At 35.5% G+C, this 16,217-nt stretch overlaps 1 long non-coding RNA gene across 2 annotated transcripts; it reads right to left on the bottom strand.

Annotated features, from left to right (window-relative positions):
* Positions 1-2,280: 2,280 nt before the first annotated feature.
* On the bottom strand, positions 2,281-6,568 carry LOC145820424 (uncharacterized). 2 transcript variants are annotated; one of them, XR_014361951.1, is made up of 4 exons: positions 5,576-6,568; positions 5,410-5,490; positions 5,220-5,296; positions 2,281-2,707 (listed from the first exon to the last, which is right to left on the bottom strand). It is a non-coding gene; the product is annotated as an uncharacterized LOC145820424 (long non-coding RNA). The 2 variants fall into 2 exon arrangements; XR_014361952.1 differs by having other exon boundaries at positions 2,281-2,702.
* Between the last annotated feature and the right edge of the window lie 9,649 nt (positions 6,569-16,217).

Below are 16,217 nucleotides of genomic sequence, written 5' to 3'. Positions count from 1 at the left end.
CACAAAAAGACTATGACGAGAGGTCCCGGTGCACCTTCCATGATGAAAAGGGGCACCGCACAGAAAACAACTAAAATTGGAGCCACTGGGAAGACTATATTTGCATTAAGGGTAAATTATCTATGCACTTTTTGAGATTTATTTAAAATATGATTTACTCGTAATTTTAAAAATTATATTCTATCTCTTGAAAATTTTAATTTCATAAAAAATGACCAATTTTATTAATAAATTATTAAGTTAATTAACAGTTTTTAATGATACCAAAATTTTATTTTAATTAATAATTTAGATAATTTTATCATTATATAAAAGAACAGTCAAAAATTTTATTTTTTCAGTTAATTATGTTCAATAAAAAAGTTTGACAAGGAGATATTTGTAATTTCAACCTATAGAAAATAATTTGTATTTTAAACAAATTTTAAAAAATGTATTCATAATTTACCCTTACATTAACACATAAATTAGTTACCGAATTAAGGCTAGGTTTGGCATTCCCTAAAAAATTCAAAAAGTCATATTTAAGTCACATCACCTCTATACCACATCACTTCAAACCCAATCCACATTTCATAAAAAGTCAAAAAATGCACTTATTTAAAAATCTCAAACAACCCTCACTACGTCAAAATTGGGCTTTAGTGGCGGTTTTTTACCGCCGTTAAAGGCTGTAAAACCGCCGTTAAAGCTTTTAACGGCAGTATTAACAGCGGTTTCGTTACCGCCGTTTATGCGTGTGTCGGAAAAAGTGAAACCGTCATAAAAAGGCAAATTACCGTCGTTAAAAGTCGACCAAAAACGGCAGTAATATAGGACCAAAAACGGCGATTTTTTACCGCCGTAAATAGGTTCAAATTTTTCAAAAAATAATTCTTTCTTCTTGCACTCCCCAAGTTTTGAACCCAAGACCTCTTATCCACCAACACCAACCACTCTGCCATAGCCACTCTTCATGAAATATATTCCCTAAATAAATATTTAAACATTACTTTTACTTTATTGTAGATGGTTTTGCCGGAGCTCGCCGGAGTTTCGCCGGAGCTCCGCCGGCAAAGACCGCCGTCATTAACAGCGGTAATGATTGGGCATTAGCGGCGGTTTTGTTACCGCCGTTAAAAGTGGACATTAACGGCGGTTTCGTTACCGCCGTTAAAAGTGGGTTTCATTACCGTCGTTAAAGACACTTTTAGTTGCGGTTTTTTAACGGCGGTAACGAAAACCGCCGTTAAAACGGCGGTTTTCGTTACCGCCGTTAATAGTACATTTAACGGCGATTTTCGTTACCGCCGTTAAAAAAACTGCCGTTAATACCCTGTTTTAACGTAGTGCCTTAAATATGAAATGCATATAAACGGATAGAGAATATCTTCTTTTTTTTTATTCTTTTATTGTTGGAATGGCATACATACGCTAGATCAAATAAATACTTTTATTAAGTAGTTTATGGCAAGGTAAATTCATTAATTTATCACAAAACTATTGACTTTAAAGGGTTGAGTTTTCATCATGTTAAAATCTCATGAAAAAAATTTGAGGGATTCGTAGGCCTATTTCGGATCTCGTTTCGATTATTTGAACTATTCATTTTGTAAAATTCTTAATGTATATCATCAATAAAAAAATATTTAGATCAATTTGATAATCGTAATATTTTTCATTTTATTGCATTTGTTTCTTAAAAAAATGAATGTTTTATTTCAAAAATATATTTATCTTTCATTTTTTTCGGAACAAATACTATAAAATAAAAAAATTATAATTATACATTGAGGGCATTACAAATTGGATTACTACAACGAGACTCGTGATGAATCTTATAAATCTCTCAAGTTCTTTCACATTGAGATCTCAATACGATAGAAATTCAACCCATAGTTAAACTATTTAACCATTAAAGTGGCACACACACTGCTGGAAATTCTGGTTTTAGAGGCGTTTAAAAAACGCCGCAATAGGTCCTAAAAACGCCGTTAAATATTTTTGTGGCGTTTAGCACCAAACGTCGAAGATGCGGCCGTCGCTATAACTCTGTGGCGCTTTACAAACGTCGCTATATGCCAATAGGCGGCGTTTTCTAAAAACGCCGGTAAAAGTTCTGCCAACTGTAACATGACGTCATCATACTATTTAGCGACGTTTTTAAAACGCCATCGTATATCTGATGCTATTTAACGACGTTTTTAGAAACGCCGTGATAGCCCCTTTTTTTAATTGTGCTAATTTTAGGTTATTGAACCCAAAAAAAACCTATAATAAAACTGAAAAATAACACTAATATGAAATAATAACTCCCATTCACATAGTAAAATCTTATCAAATGAATTACATTAAGGAGTCACCAAAAAAAAAAAAAAAAACATTCACACACAAATCGTTTGAATTACATTAAGGAGTCACCAAAATTGGATGTCCCTCTATTTGAGCCAAAATAGGAATATGAGTTCACCAAAATACAAATCTGGACATTTGAACCAACTTGATATTCTTATTCTCATTCACAATAACCACATTCACACAAATCATTTTCCTACCATATCAACCTAGTTCACCACAATTGGATGCCCCTCTCTATGCATTGCGTCACTGCAATTATATTCGGAATCTGAGTTTTGTTAACTTGTAATCCAACCTCTCCATCATTAATCCAGCCTCTCCATCATTGTCTCCAATGCACTTTTTCCATTTATCGCTGTTGTTCCCTGAACTTAAAAACATGAATACAATTTTTTTTTGGGGGGGGGAGAGAGAGAGAGAGAGAGAGAGAGAGAGAAGTTGATATCAGTAATCATAAATAATAGAAAATGCATCTAACCGTTGATAGCAATTCCAAAATCTAACAATCTGCCAAGACTTGTACTAAATTTGGCACCAATATTAGCAATGTCAACATGCAACAACTTTAATGGCATCTCCATTAGAGCATTGTGCACTTCATAATTGATGCATATATATTATCATCATGTGTACTTTTAATAGCTTTAGTTTCGTTTTTACTTCAGTTGTCAAGCATGTCATCTTTGCTAATATATAAAAGTAGAACACTAATTTTGTGTATATTTTTCATTTCCCTAAACTATCCAAAGAAAATTAAATTATGCATTATTAAAATCCTTTTGCTTCTATATTCATTTGAGGGTAAATGTTCAAGTAAACACATTATTCTAAAGAACTCCCCACAACTGCCTAGAACTCCCAGTTAGTTTTAAAAATTCTCTTTCCTAATTAAGAGGCTACTTAGTACACCTCTTTCTCTCTCTCTATGCACTATTGTTCAAAAATTGGCTAACTTAGTGGTTCTTTGTGGCACTTGCACTCATGTAATGAGTGCCACCCCACTAGTTTCTGTAATATTTCTATGCATTTGATAGGGGTCAAATCCTTTTGATGTTATAGGAGTGGCAGCATATCAAGAGGTTTTAGAGGAGAGTTCATGCATTGGCAAATTATGCTGATGTAGTAAGAGACAAGCAGTTGCAAAAGTAAGAGAGGGAGTGGGGGTGGTTTGAGACAAGCTGTCAATTTGTCACGATAAGATTCCTTCGTAATTGAACAAAACAATGAACACATCGCACAATGGCACAAGGAGATCAATCACCAAAAATAATATAAAATCATATTTAATGATTAATAAAATTCTCTGTAATTGATCAAACAAATAAACAAATAAACTGTGATAGTCATGTCCATTTGATTTCAATTGAAGTATACTATACAAATACTACTAAAAAGTCAAAAACTTATACGTACCAGCTGAAACTGAGCCATGTGATTTATTACCGCTACATGATGTGGTAGGAAGACTAACTGATCTCTGAACTGCCCATTTTATCATGAAATCTGTGTGTTATTTCTCATGGTATAAGTTTCCTTGAACTTACAATACATACATCTATACTATTTATATTATTATATAATATAATGTGAACACATATTTTAAGGTCCGTCACGCTACCTCTTTGTCCAGAAAAACCATGCCATATGTCTCTGCTTTTCATCATAAAAGGGATAAACATGTAAATATCAAGTCGCCACCGAAGTTCAGAGAAAAATCATGACAGTTTCAACTGCCTACCCTCAACCATATCTCTATTTAAACAGAAATAGAAATTCATATTATGAATTTTACAAAAAAAAAAAAAGAGGACCAAAATGAATTGCTACGCATTGCATGGGCCCAAATGCTAATATATATATATATATATATGTATACACAAGTACATATTTCTTTTAACAAGATATACTAATTAGACATTTACATATTTAACATGATATGTACACACAAGTGCAGAATTCAATTAAAGAGAAAGATGATGATGATGAAAGTGAGAAAATGGGTTGACCATGGGGTTTAACATATGGCTAGTTACTGTTCGAGAAAGCTCATGCCCATAGGTGAGAATTATTTTTCTCCAATCACAGAGACAGAGAGCAAGGAAGGTACCCTGAATGAAACAGAAAAGGAATAGATGTATAAATGAAACTGAACTTACCATTAAATTTCACATTTGGCTGGACAAACTCTGGCCAGGTCATAGCAAATTGGATCAGTTAATAATATACATATTAACTGGAACCTGGATCTGGCTTAGACCCAAAATAATTAGGTTCTTTTCTCAGTATCTCAGCTTCTCTAGCTATCTGGATATCTGAAGGCCAAAAATTTTAATGTATAACTTTCCAAATAAAGCGAGGGAGTAATGCTAAGACTATTATAACCAAGATGGAGAGCCAATATGCAGGTGACTTTGCCAGATGGTATATTGTCCTGATGAAGACAAAAAAACATATTAGCTCCACATTGTGAAATGGACAAAATATGCAGTGGTCCTATTTGAATCAAAACACTAACCCGTAATTGGGGAAGATGGGTATAGAATCCAATACCACCACACAGGCATAAGTAATGATTATTGATCCCCAAACTAAAGAATGAGTAAGTAGCAACCACCGCTTAATGTCCATTGCCAAGTGCATATTAACAACTGCAATCGTCCACAAACTTCCCATGCCCCATATGTCAATAGTGCTCTCCCTATAGGTGAATAAAAGTACATAGAAGAGAACAAGGCTCTGCCATAGTGTGTCAATCATTGTGAAGATGGTGCACAACATAGTCACTCATCATAGACTAACTGAATCCAGTGTTGAGAAAAGAAATCTTGCAGAAAAAGTCCATAAGCAAATGAAAAGGAGCTAAAAATATTCTTGTTGCTTACTCTAAAGGAGAAGCGATGGAAGGAACATCAGTATCAAGCTCAGAATGCAATTGCATCATTAGGTCCATAAAAGCTGTCTGAAAGCTCCATGCAGAGCAACAGAAGTCCATAAACCACATAAAAAATAAGCTTCCATGAAATTAAGAGGCTGTAACTTTTTTTTATCAAACTTCGCGTAAACAACACGCACCTCCTCCAATGAAGCATTACCAGCTCTTTCACCAATGCCATTGATTGTTACTTCCACTTGTCTTGAGCCTGCACATGCCCCCTAAATTTAGATGAACTAACACATGAGTGCACCTTGGTTTATGTGGCCCTTAAATGTATACAAGAAGACCAATATAATTACATACCGCTAATGTGTTGGCAGTAGACAGCCCAAGATCATTGTGGCAGTGCGTCGAAATAATCACATTTTCAATTCCAGGAGTGTTGGCTTTTATGTCGGCAATCAATTGTCCAAATTCATCAGGCACAGTATACCCAACAGTATCAGGGACATTGACAGTTGTAGCCCCTGCATTAATAACTTCACCCAATATCTGATAAAGAAACTTCCTATCAGATCTGTCAAGAACCAAAAGGGAATGATATGTTAACAAGAAGATATTGCCAACAAAGACCAGTATCCTAGCAAGTTGTTTCTAAATTCAATAGGAATGAAATTCAAATAATAATCAATGACAGATACCAAGTTTAACATAGTAAGATCATTAAAAGCTTTTCCAGCTGCCCTAATTCAAAACTACTTCATGAAAAACCAGCAATAAAAAAAATAAAAACATTAGATGTAATATCTGTCTTTCCTTAGATGGACAATAATATGGAAGTTTGACAAAATTCAACTAACTTTGCAACTTAAGACTTCAATATTCTTTTCCTCCCCTCTTTTCTTATCTTGGTTATGAAAAAGTTCTACACCCGAGATTATGAAACCACCTTAAAGCTCAAATAGTACCCTTCGGCAATGCAACAAGAACTATTCATTGGTACAGCTCAAAGTGATTGAAGTAAGACATGATGTAAATAGACTTTAGCCAGCAAAGCTTGGTTCACCTCATTAAACCCTAAAATTTTTAAGAGATTTTATTTCCAACTTAGTTATTTCTCGTTTTTCTTTAATTTCCTTATTAGCTATGTTAGCCATATATATATGGAGGTTGTGGAACATAAACCCTAGAGTAGGTTGTGCCGCCTTTCGTCTTCTGGTTCTACACCACCCTTTCTTCTTCGGAAGTGAGACTATTTCTTAGTTTAGCAGATGGTCCTTCTTGCCCTCACCTTTCCCTTCCTAAAAAAAAATCCCATCAATTGTTCAAATTTTTTTTGCAATCCTAATTGGAATCTTGAATATAGACAGAAAGTAAATTGGGATCCCATTCAAAACTCCTTGTACCAGTGGTGCATCATGTGTGGTGCATCATGTGTAGAAGAAACAGAGAATCTTTAAACCAGTTATTCTTGCATTGCCATCTAGTTCTTAATCTTTGGCATTGACTCTTTCTTTTGGTTGATTCACTTTTAATCAAGAAAACACTGTCATCAAGAGGAAAACCATCCATTTTTTGCATGAATCTCTGGAGAATCCCCGTTGTTTAAGAGTTTCTTCTTTAGTAAAAGTTCCTCCAGCCTGGAACACAGTTGAACTTGTTCAAAGGCTTCTTTCAAAGCCTACAGGAAAAACAAAAAACCCATTTGGTTTTATGAGTTTTACCATTTTCCCTAAGTTTATGAGTTTTACCATAAACTTAGTAAACCTAAAACTCATTCAAAATGAACCTAATGATCAACAATAAAACTCTAGTCACTTTTCTATTAAATAAAAGAACAACACATAGATTGATTTTATTTCATTAGAATAACAATTTCAAGTGTCGCTTGTAGTATTGAAAGATTAAAATCCAAAAACATTACAATCATTCCAAAAGGTACTGTCAATTTTATTTTTTTTTATAAATAGTTAAATGATCAAATTGTGTCCCCTATTCCCTATATCCATACACTTGTTTTCTATATAATTTTAGACAAAAATTAACTTCAAAAAAAAAAAAAAAAAAAGCCTAATGAAAATACTCCATTTAAAAGATAAAGTGATAAAATAATAAAAAAAAAAGGGGGCAAAAGGTAATGAAAATAATATATAAATCTATTTTGTAGATTCATTTTCTAAATCTAATAATGTGTCAGTAAAATAATTAGTTGATAATTAAAAAATAAATAAATAAAAAATTCACTTAAATATTTTCATAAAGTGTTATATCATTGGGCCATGTGATTTAGCCAACACATTCTCTGTTACACTATGCTTGGTTATCATTTTCAACAACACTTTTCAAGAAATTTTATTTTCTTATTTTTCGTTCTTTTTTGTTTTTATTGAATTTTTTTTAATATTTTGGGCAATTTTTTTTTAATTTTTAGACATACCTAATATAAATATACCTAAAAAGTAAAAAAAAATTGAAAAAAACCTTTTCAAAATTCACTAAATACCAAAAATACAAAAAAAAATATATGAGAATTCAGCACATTTTTTATATTTTTATGTATTTATTAATTTTTAAAAATATTTTTTCATAAATTTGTTACTTTTTAGATACATCTAAGTAAGGTGCATCTAAAAAAATAAAAAAAAAAATGTTTAAAATTTTAAAAATATTCACTAAAAATAAAAAAATATAAAAATTAAAAAACTCAATTTTTAAAAAATTTAATTCAAAAAATTCAAACCAAACACTAATGCTCTGCTTAGAAATTCACATTTTATACTCACTGGTGCTTCATTCAGAGCTTTCAAATTAAAAATAGGTATCATTACTCATTAAATTGTGAGAGATTTTTAACGAGAAGAGACTAAAGTCAGTAAACCAACCTATGCCACGCCCCCCCCCCCCCCCCCCCCCCCCCCCCAACACCACAAACACACACACACACACACACAAACACCGACCCTCCTGTGAATTACCCCTGTTTTCTTCTACGATTACGACTCGGCCCGCGCTCTATCGGGTTTGAACGTGCCAGGCAAACTTAGCTACCACACGCTTTCTTTGGGGTCCAGTCCACACGTATGCTCCCCTACATATACTTGCCTCCACACCACCCCATTCCTCCAAACTCTGTACTCCTTCACTCTTGCAGCTGTCTCAAACCCTCCTCTCCTCTCTAGTTTTTCTCTCTCTAGAAAAACCAGCTTTCTGTCTCTATTTATATACAATTTGCAATGGCGAGCATGAGCTCATTCATGGCTTTGGCAGTCTTCTTCGTCGTCGCTCTCTTCTCTGCTACTGTTTCGGCACAAGACTCCGGGATGGCTCCAGCATCAGCCCCTGGCATGGACGCCGGATCTGCATTCTCGTTGCCCATCTCTGCAGCCGTCGTGTGCTCGTCGCTGGCTTTGTCTTTTGTCGCGCTCTGAAGCATTAAATTTCCCGATTCTTTGATTTTGTTCATAAATACACATAAATACATACATTATACATATACACACATATATATTTATATATTTACATGGACATAGGATGTGCGAGTATTTGTTATGGACCGAGTGTGAGGGATTCTTTATTTATTTTACATTATATATGTTTACAGAGAGAAATAAGTGAGTGATTTCAGTATATACTTGTTCCTGGACTTCTCGTTCGTTGATTTATATATTAGATTAGAATTTCCCAACATATTATCGCTCCATTTGTAGTGTAAGGCTTTGCTTGATTATTTGCGCTTTTTTCTTGCATTTACAATTGCCACTTTAACAAATAAATAGACAAAATAAAACAACAAAAAAACATGTATTTAAGGGAAAAAATAATTATGTTTAAAAAAACATGCATTTACATTCACACAAGGCTTCAGTTTACAGCATTTTTTTTTTCTTCTAATTATGTTTAAATTATAAATTTGAATAGAGATTTAAAAATAAAAATATAAATTAAAAAAAAAAGTTTATATTTAAGGGAAATTTTTTTTCCAAAAAGTAAACTATTCCGGCCTTGGAGACTTTATTAGAAACAAAAACTTATTTTGACAAACAAAATAAAAGATTTGATACTTTTCTCGCCATCTAGGATGACAAAGGAAAATCAAACACGTTTTTTTGAGATAATCGGACTTTTTGTTAGGAGGAGGATCCCTCCTGTCCATGTTGGGGTTATTCAGATATGTGGGTTCCATTACAATTATATTTTAATAATTTAAATCGTTTATTTTGTTAGATGCGTCATCTATTTTATTCATAAAAAAAAATTAGAACGATTCGATAATTATAATATATTTAATTTAATTTGTTTTTTAGTAAAAAAAAAAATGGACTACAATTATATTTTTAAAAAATAAATCAAATATTTTTTATGACGAAATAATAAATTGAACAAGTGACAGTTATCAAATCAATTTAATTTCTTTTCTTTTTTTTGAATGAAATAGATAAAGTACCTGACAAAATGAACAATTTAAATCATTAAAATGGAGCTTGTAATGAGCCCTACGGACCCAAATAGACCCATCAACCTAATTTTGTGTGGATGAAATATACGAAGTGTTTGACAAAATAAACTGTTCGAATCATCGAAATGAGACACTAATGAGCCCTATAAACCTAAACAACCCCCATGCAATCTAGATTTTGGATTAGAGAGAATCCTTCTCCTTTTGTTAAGAGATTAATTCTACGAGTGACATACAACACAATAACTCTTCATCTACACCACACTTATTTATGAAAAAATTTCATGGTTCGTGAATCTGGACAATTTTCATGGTTTATAAAGGGTAAACTACACTAACATCCTCTGGAGAAATTATTCATGTTCCTAAAATATTACGTGTTTGTATTCCTTAACCAATTATCATTCAACACATCAATAAGGAGTAACCGCTTTACTACGTAGAATTGCAAGGGATTAGCCTCAATGAGAGGAGACTCAATATAAGCACAATGGTATTGCATTGAGAGACAATGGCAATACTAGTGGGTGCATCATAGACTTTCATTTCGGAAATTCACGCATCGTCGAGCCTTCTTATGATGTCGAGCCTTCTTATGATGTTTTGTTAAATGAATTGCAAAAGCATTTCTCTAGTTTTAAGAACTTGAAAAGGTACCATTGAAATTCATCTAGCTTGGAACTCTGCTATGAGCGACACAAGCCAGAAGGGTTTAATAACCTTCCTACTGTCACTTTTCATTTCAAAGGAACTCAGGCTAATCGGGTGATCAAACCTATGGGCTCGTTCGAAGTGGGTGATAAAATGGCTTCGAATAAAAAAAAAATGAATATTTCTGTTTAGCAATCTTATGGGATGATAAAATGACCTCTATAGAGAGACACCAATAGACAAATCAAAGAATTATATATGATACCAAAAGGCAATTTTGTTTTCTACCCAGAGTATTGCTTGAAAAATGCTTAATACAAGGTAGTTTGTGCTTTTCTTTACCATTTACTGTGACATATTTTCATTCAAAGGATCAGGGTTAAGCTTTTATTTATTTATTTATTTTTCATTTTGAAGCAAGAGGCCCATCAAAATAATTTATATATTTTCAAAGTTGTGGAACTTGAAGAGGTACTATTTTTTGGATGAGAAAAGTTAAGTGCACATAAATAATTTACAAAATTAATGACAAACATGTGTCATGTCTATAATTAACAATTTTTAATGATGTTAGAAATTTATTTTAGGAAATAATTCAAACAATTTTATCATCATCTAGTAGAGTAGTTAGAAATTTCATTTTGTCAGTTAATTATGTTCGATAAAAAAGTTTGACAATTTTTCAAACTATGAAGAACAATTTGTATTTTAAGCAAATTTCAAGAAATACATTTATAATTTATCCTTGCATTAAATAAAAATGCTTGGGACCTCCAAAGTTGGGGACTTCCATGACCCCCAAAATCATATGGATCAAACTTTTTTTTTTTTTTTTCCGTTCATTCTCAGACCAATCACAGGTGAGTGGGGACTGTGGTTTTTGGGGGTCTATAGCATTGTTGTGCATTAAAACATAAATTATTTACTGAATCAAATACAAAATGCATATAAATGGATAGATGATCTCATATTTTTGTTCTTTTATTGTTGGAACGGCACACATACACTAGAGCTAATAAATAATTTTTGGATAAATTATGTCAATGGTCCCAGTAATTTATACCATGTGTCAATTTGATCCCTATTATTTTATTTTGCTCTATTTTGCCCCTTAATTTAACGGTTCGTGTTATATTAGTCCAATAAATAATGGCCATTAGATTTGGTGGACGGAAACTCAAACAATGTATCAATTTGGTCCCTATAGTTTATACGATGTGCCTATTTGGCCTCTGTCAAAATTAAGCAAATTAAAACGATATGGACTAAATTGACATATCGCGTAAACTATTATGACCAAATTGACATATCGTTTGAGCACGTGACGACTTTTCAGGGTGCTTCTATTTACACATCACATTTCATCTCAAGACACACCACTACTCAAGGCACACATTTAATAATTTGATAAATAAAAAATTTGCTCAATACACACCACAATCTTCCATCTTTACCCTTACTCACACACCCTACCCACAATCTTACATCTTTACCCTTATTCACTCACATACTCCACCCATAATCTTTAATCTTCCATTTCCTTAAATTTTTTTATTATATCTTTATCTTTCTAGTCAACTAAATTTTTAACCTTCACACGAATTTCTCAGTCCACACAATCCACCCCCACCAGCGCAAACCTTAACCCTAACGCTAATCGCTGTTGCCCGCTCGCTACCCGTTGTCGTTGCAGCCATTACCAGCTTCGGCCGCAGCTCCCTCTCCATACCTAGCTCCGATGACCCATCCCATTCCGTCCTCATCTTCCCTATCCCAACTTTAATCCTAAACCCTAACATCTGCTCACTGTCGCTACTGTTAAGCCAGCATTGCCTCTCCGAATCCCCTTCAGTTGGCACCTCTTCTCTACAAATCCCCGTTCCACTGCTATTTCCTCCCCCATTGCAGCTCTTCTCTCCCCCTATTTCCACCCATAGCCCTTTCTTCTTCTTCCCTTCAAACCCTAGATCCAAAAACCCAAATCTCTCGCGTAACTGTAGATCGAATGATGGAGTGGAGGAGCTGAGTCACACTGAGGAGGGGATCTAGATGATGGGTAACAACAAATGGTAGCCAAAAGGGCTGGAGAGGGGTGATGGGGGGGAAGGGAGATACGAGTTGGAATGTCAACCGTGAAGGAAATGGCAACGCGAGTTACTGCCATTGCAGGGGCACAAATGGATTGGGGATGGAAACAGAAAATGGAATGGTGTCAGTCGGAGGGTAGTAGCGGCAAAAAGAGGTAGGATGGCTGACGGCAACGGCTAATGGCGGTTGTAACTGCGAGGTAGGGTTAGGGTTATGGTTATGGTTATGGTTATTGTTATGGTTAGAGAAGATGAGGATATTTTGGGAATATTTGAAAATTGATAGTGTATTGAGTAAAAAATTAAAAAAAATCAAAATTGGGTGTGGTGTGCAATGAGTAATTGGTGTGTATTACATAAGGTATGCATCATAACCCTTTATTCTTTGTGATCATTTTACATTAGGTTAATATTATAATAAAAAATAAACTAATTAATGGTGTGCCTTGATATGAAAGGTAGTGTGTAAATAGAGGCACTTGACTTTTCGTCCACCAAACGGTCGTCATTTATTGGACTAATATAACACAATCCGTTAAATTAAAAGGCAAAATCGAGAAAATTAAAATAACATGGACCAAATTAACACATCATGCAAATTACAGTGACCATTTACATAATTTACACATAATTTTTTAAGTAGTTTATGGCAAGGTAAATTCATTAATTTATCACAAAACTATTAATTCTAAATATTAGAATTCATTTTATAAATTTATAACCTTCCAAGGCCGAATCATTATAGAGGCTTTTTAAAAATAATAATAATAATATTATAAGGACAAATCTAGTGGTTTGAATTTTTTTCTATTTTTTTTAACACCATAAAGAAACAAAGTACGACCTGTATTTAAATTAAAGAACTATCACAATCGATTCTGTACGAACGCGAAATAATCTTCTCGTATAATCCTGTTGATCAAGTTTGCACTCCTCCAAACAACGTTACTTTGCCACCTGAAAACACAAATGTGAGCTAACCGGCAAGTGTGTGCTGGAAACCCCTCTGATGCCTAAGTCAGCAACTAGACAATAGACAATAAACTCTGTGTATTCTAAAATAAGAATTGGGATACCTGTATATAGGTCTGGTTATGAGCTTTTATAGATTCTGTCTGGCACAATCCTAGTAGAATTCCAACTCTTCCTTGAAAGAGTCCTCCTAGGAATCATTCACCCTACTCACTACCAACCAAGTGAGATGGTTTGCACAATCCTAGTAGGACTCTACTCTCCTTAGCAGAGCCCTCCTAGGAATCTCGAGCTCCATGTAGAATGTCTATTATAATAACACTCTGCTTTCCACTAACCAAGTAAGATGGTTACCTCCTTTGTTTAGGCTGCTGTGACCTAACCGAGCTATATTACCTCGGTCATACACTCAAGTAATGACGTAGATAGCATTCGGCCGAGCTATACCAAGCCCGACTTCCTTTCTCACTAATACCTCGGCTAACCATCAAGCCCACTTATTCAGGTAGCTCGGTCCAAAGTACCTCTGCCAAGTTTTCATACAACATGGGACCGAGCTACTCGAAGCCCATGCCTCGGCCTTTAGTCCAGCCCATAATAGAGACCAAAGGATCGTAGCTCAGCCAATATTTATTTATAAATTACCCTCTCAATTGCCCCTTAATTCCATCTGCAAAGCATGATTTGGGATTATTCTTCTCCAGCCGAGCTAAAACATTCAAGCCAACCGAGCTCACCTTCTACCGAGCTACCGATTTGGCCGGTCCAGAAACGTCTTGTCAGCTGCTCTGCACATCGTTCCGGTTCGCAAGCACGTCTGAATCATTATCTATTCCCCTGGACAGGTGGCTCGCTTCCACTGGTCAAGTACAACTGTCACAACCGTCGTTGTACCGCGAAAGTTTTGAACAGTCCCGCCCATTTTTGTGTTTTAAACGAAAACCCTTCTTTTTTAACCAAACACTCCACTGCTCATTTTCTCTCACTCTTCGTGCTTCTGAGACTTGCCTCTACTTCTGTAATGCTCATTTTTTCAAATGGAATGGAATAAAATCTGCTATTTTCCAATCTTTTTGTCCGGTTCATATCCTGCTTGTATTTGTCTTTCAACTTTAATTGGCATGTCTTGAACTTTTTTGGTCGAGACAGTCATCTCGGTCCAGGAGCTTTGTAATCTGCTAACCTTGCTATGTGTTGGCCCTACAAACTTTCTTCAGCCCAGAACCTTATCTCGGCGGAAGAGAACTAAATGTTGGTCATACCTGCCAACTTTCTTCAGCCTAGATCTTTATCTCGGCTAAAAAAGAGTTAAATGTTGGTTATTCCTGCCAACCTTTCTTCAGCCTAGATCCTTATCTCGGCTAAAGAGAGCTAAAAGTTTGGATAATCCTGCCAATCATCTTCAGCCTAGATCCCTATCTCGGCTGAAGAGAGCTAAAAGTTTGGCTAATCCAGCCAATCTTCTTCAGCCAGATCCTTATCTCGGCTAAAGAGAGTTAAAAGTTTTGGCTAATCCAGCCAATCTTCTTCAGCCAGATCCTTATCTCGGCTGAAGAGAGCTAAAATTTTTGGCTAATCCAGCTAATCTTCTTCAGCCAGATCCTTATCTCGGCTAAATAGAGCTAAAAGTTTGGCTAATCCAGCCAATCTTCTTCAGTCTAGATCCTTATCTCGACTGAAGAGAACTAAAAGTTTTGGCTAATCCAGCCAATCTTCTTCAGCCAGATCCTTATCTCGGCTGAAGAGAGCTAAAGGTTTGGTTAATCCAGCCAATCTTCTTCAGCCCATATCCTTATCTGGGCTGAAGAAAGCTAAAAGTTTTGGCTAATCCAACCAATCTTCTTCAGCCAAATTCTTATCTGGGCTGAAGAGAGCTAAAAGTTTAGCTAATCTAGCCAATCTTCTTCAACCCAGATCCTTATCTCGGCTAAAGAGAGTTAATGCACTCTCTCGACTTTTGCTGTAGTCTTTTTATCTGGCATCGCTGTTGTGCCAGATTTTGCTTTAGCACGGGCGCTATCTTTCTCTACTTGGATATGTTGATGCACTCTCTCCATTAGGGCCTCTATCGTGAGGGGTGGCATCATTGTCATTGAGTCCCTTAATTTGTTACCGACTAGTAAATCCCGTTTGTATTGCGTGATGGCGAGATTCGTAGGGCAATCCCCAATCTGGTTAAAAGTCTCCCAATATCGACTATTGTAAGATCTCAATGTCTCCTTTTCGCCCATGTCAATGGAGAGTATCTGGTCAATCTCCACTGGTGTCTTGGTATTCGTTCTGAATCTAGTCACAAACGTCTCTGCCAGCTGTGCCCATGAGGCTATGCTGCTCTCTGGTAGCCTTTAGAACTAGGTTAAACCTAGGTCACCAAGGCTGGATGGAAATAGAATGCACATTAGAGCTTCGTTTCGCTGGTATACTGCCATAACTTGGCGAAAGTGGCTTAAGTACATGTAGGGGTCTGACTTCCCCTCATAAGTGATGAATTTGGGCTGGTGGAAGCCTGAGGGTAAAGGTGCGTTCTTAATTGCCAGAATGAACGGCGAGCTCTGTAGCCTTGCTAATACTTTGTCTGCTGGTTCGTAAGCAAGGCGTGGCATTGGCACTCCTACCTCGACACTCCCATGCGTCCTAAGGGCCAACCATTGTAGGGCTGAAACTCTGTGTGGGTCGCAAGCCCTGGTGTCCTCTTTCTATCGGGCCCTTTCCTTGAGTACTGTCCGTAAGTCCATTGATCTGGGCAACTCCATGTACCTGGATGTCGTCTGGTACGTGTGCGAGGGGCGATAGTTGATTCCTTCTGTATATGACCTTTCAGTCCTCGTTCTCTCAGACC

The sequence above is a fragment of the Camellia sinensis genome, chromosome 2, assembly GCF_055761805.1.
Source record: "Camellia sinensis isolate YWXY chromosome 2, ASM5576180v1, whole genome shotgun sequence".
Taxonomy (NCBI): Eukaryota; Viridiplantae; Streptophyta; class Magnoliopsida; order Ericales; family Theaceae; genus Camellia; species Camellia sinensis.
This window is presented reverse-complemented; position numbering and strand designations above follow the sequence as displayed.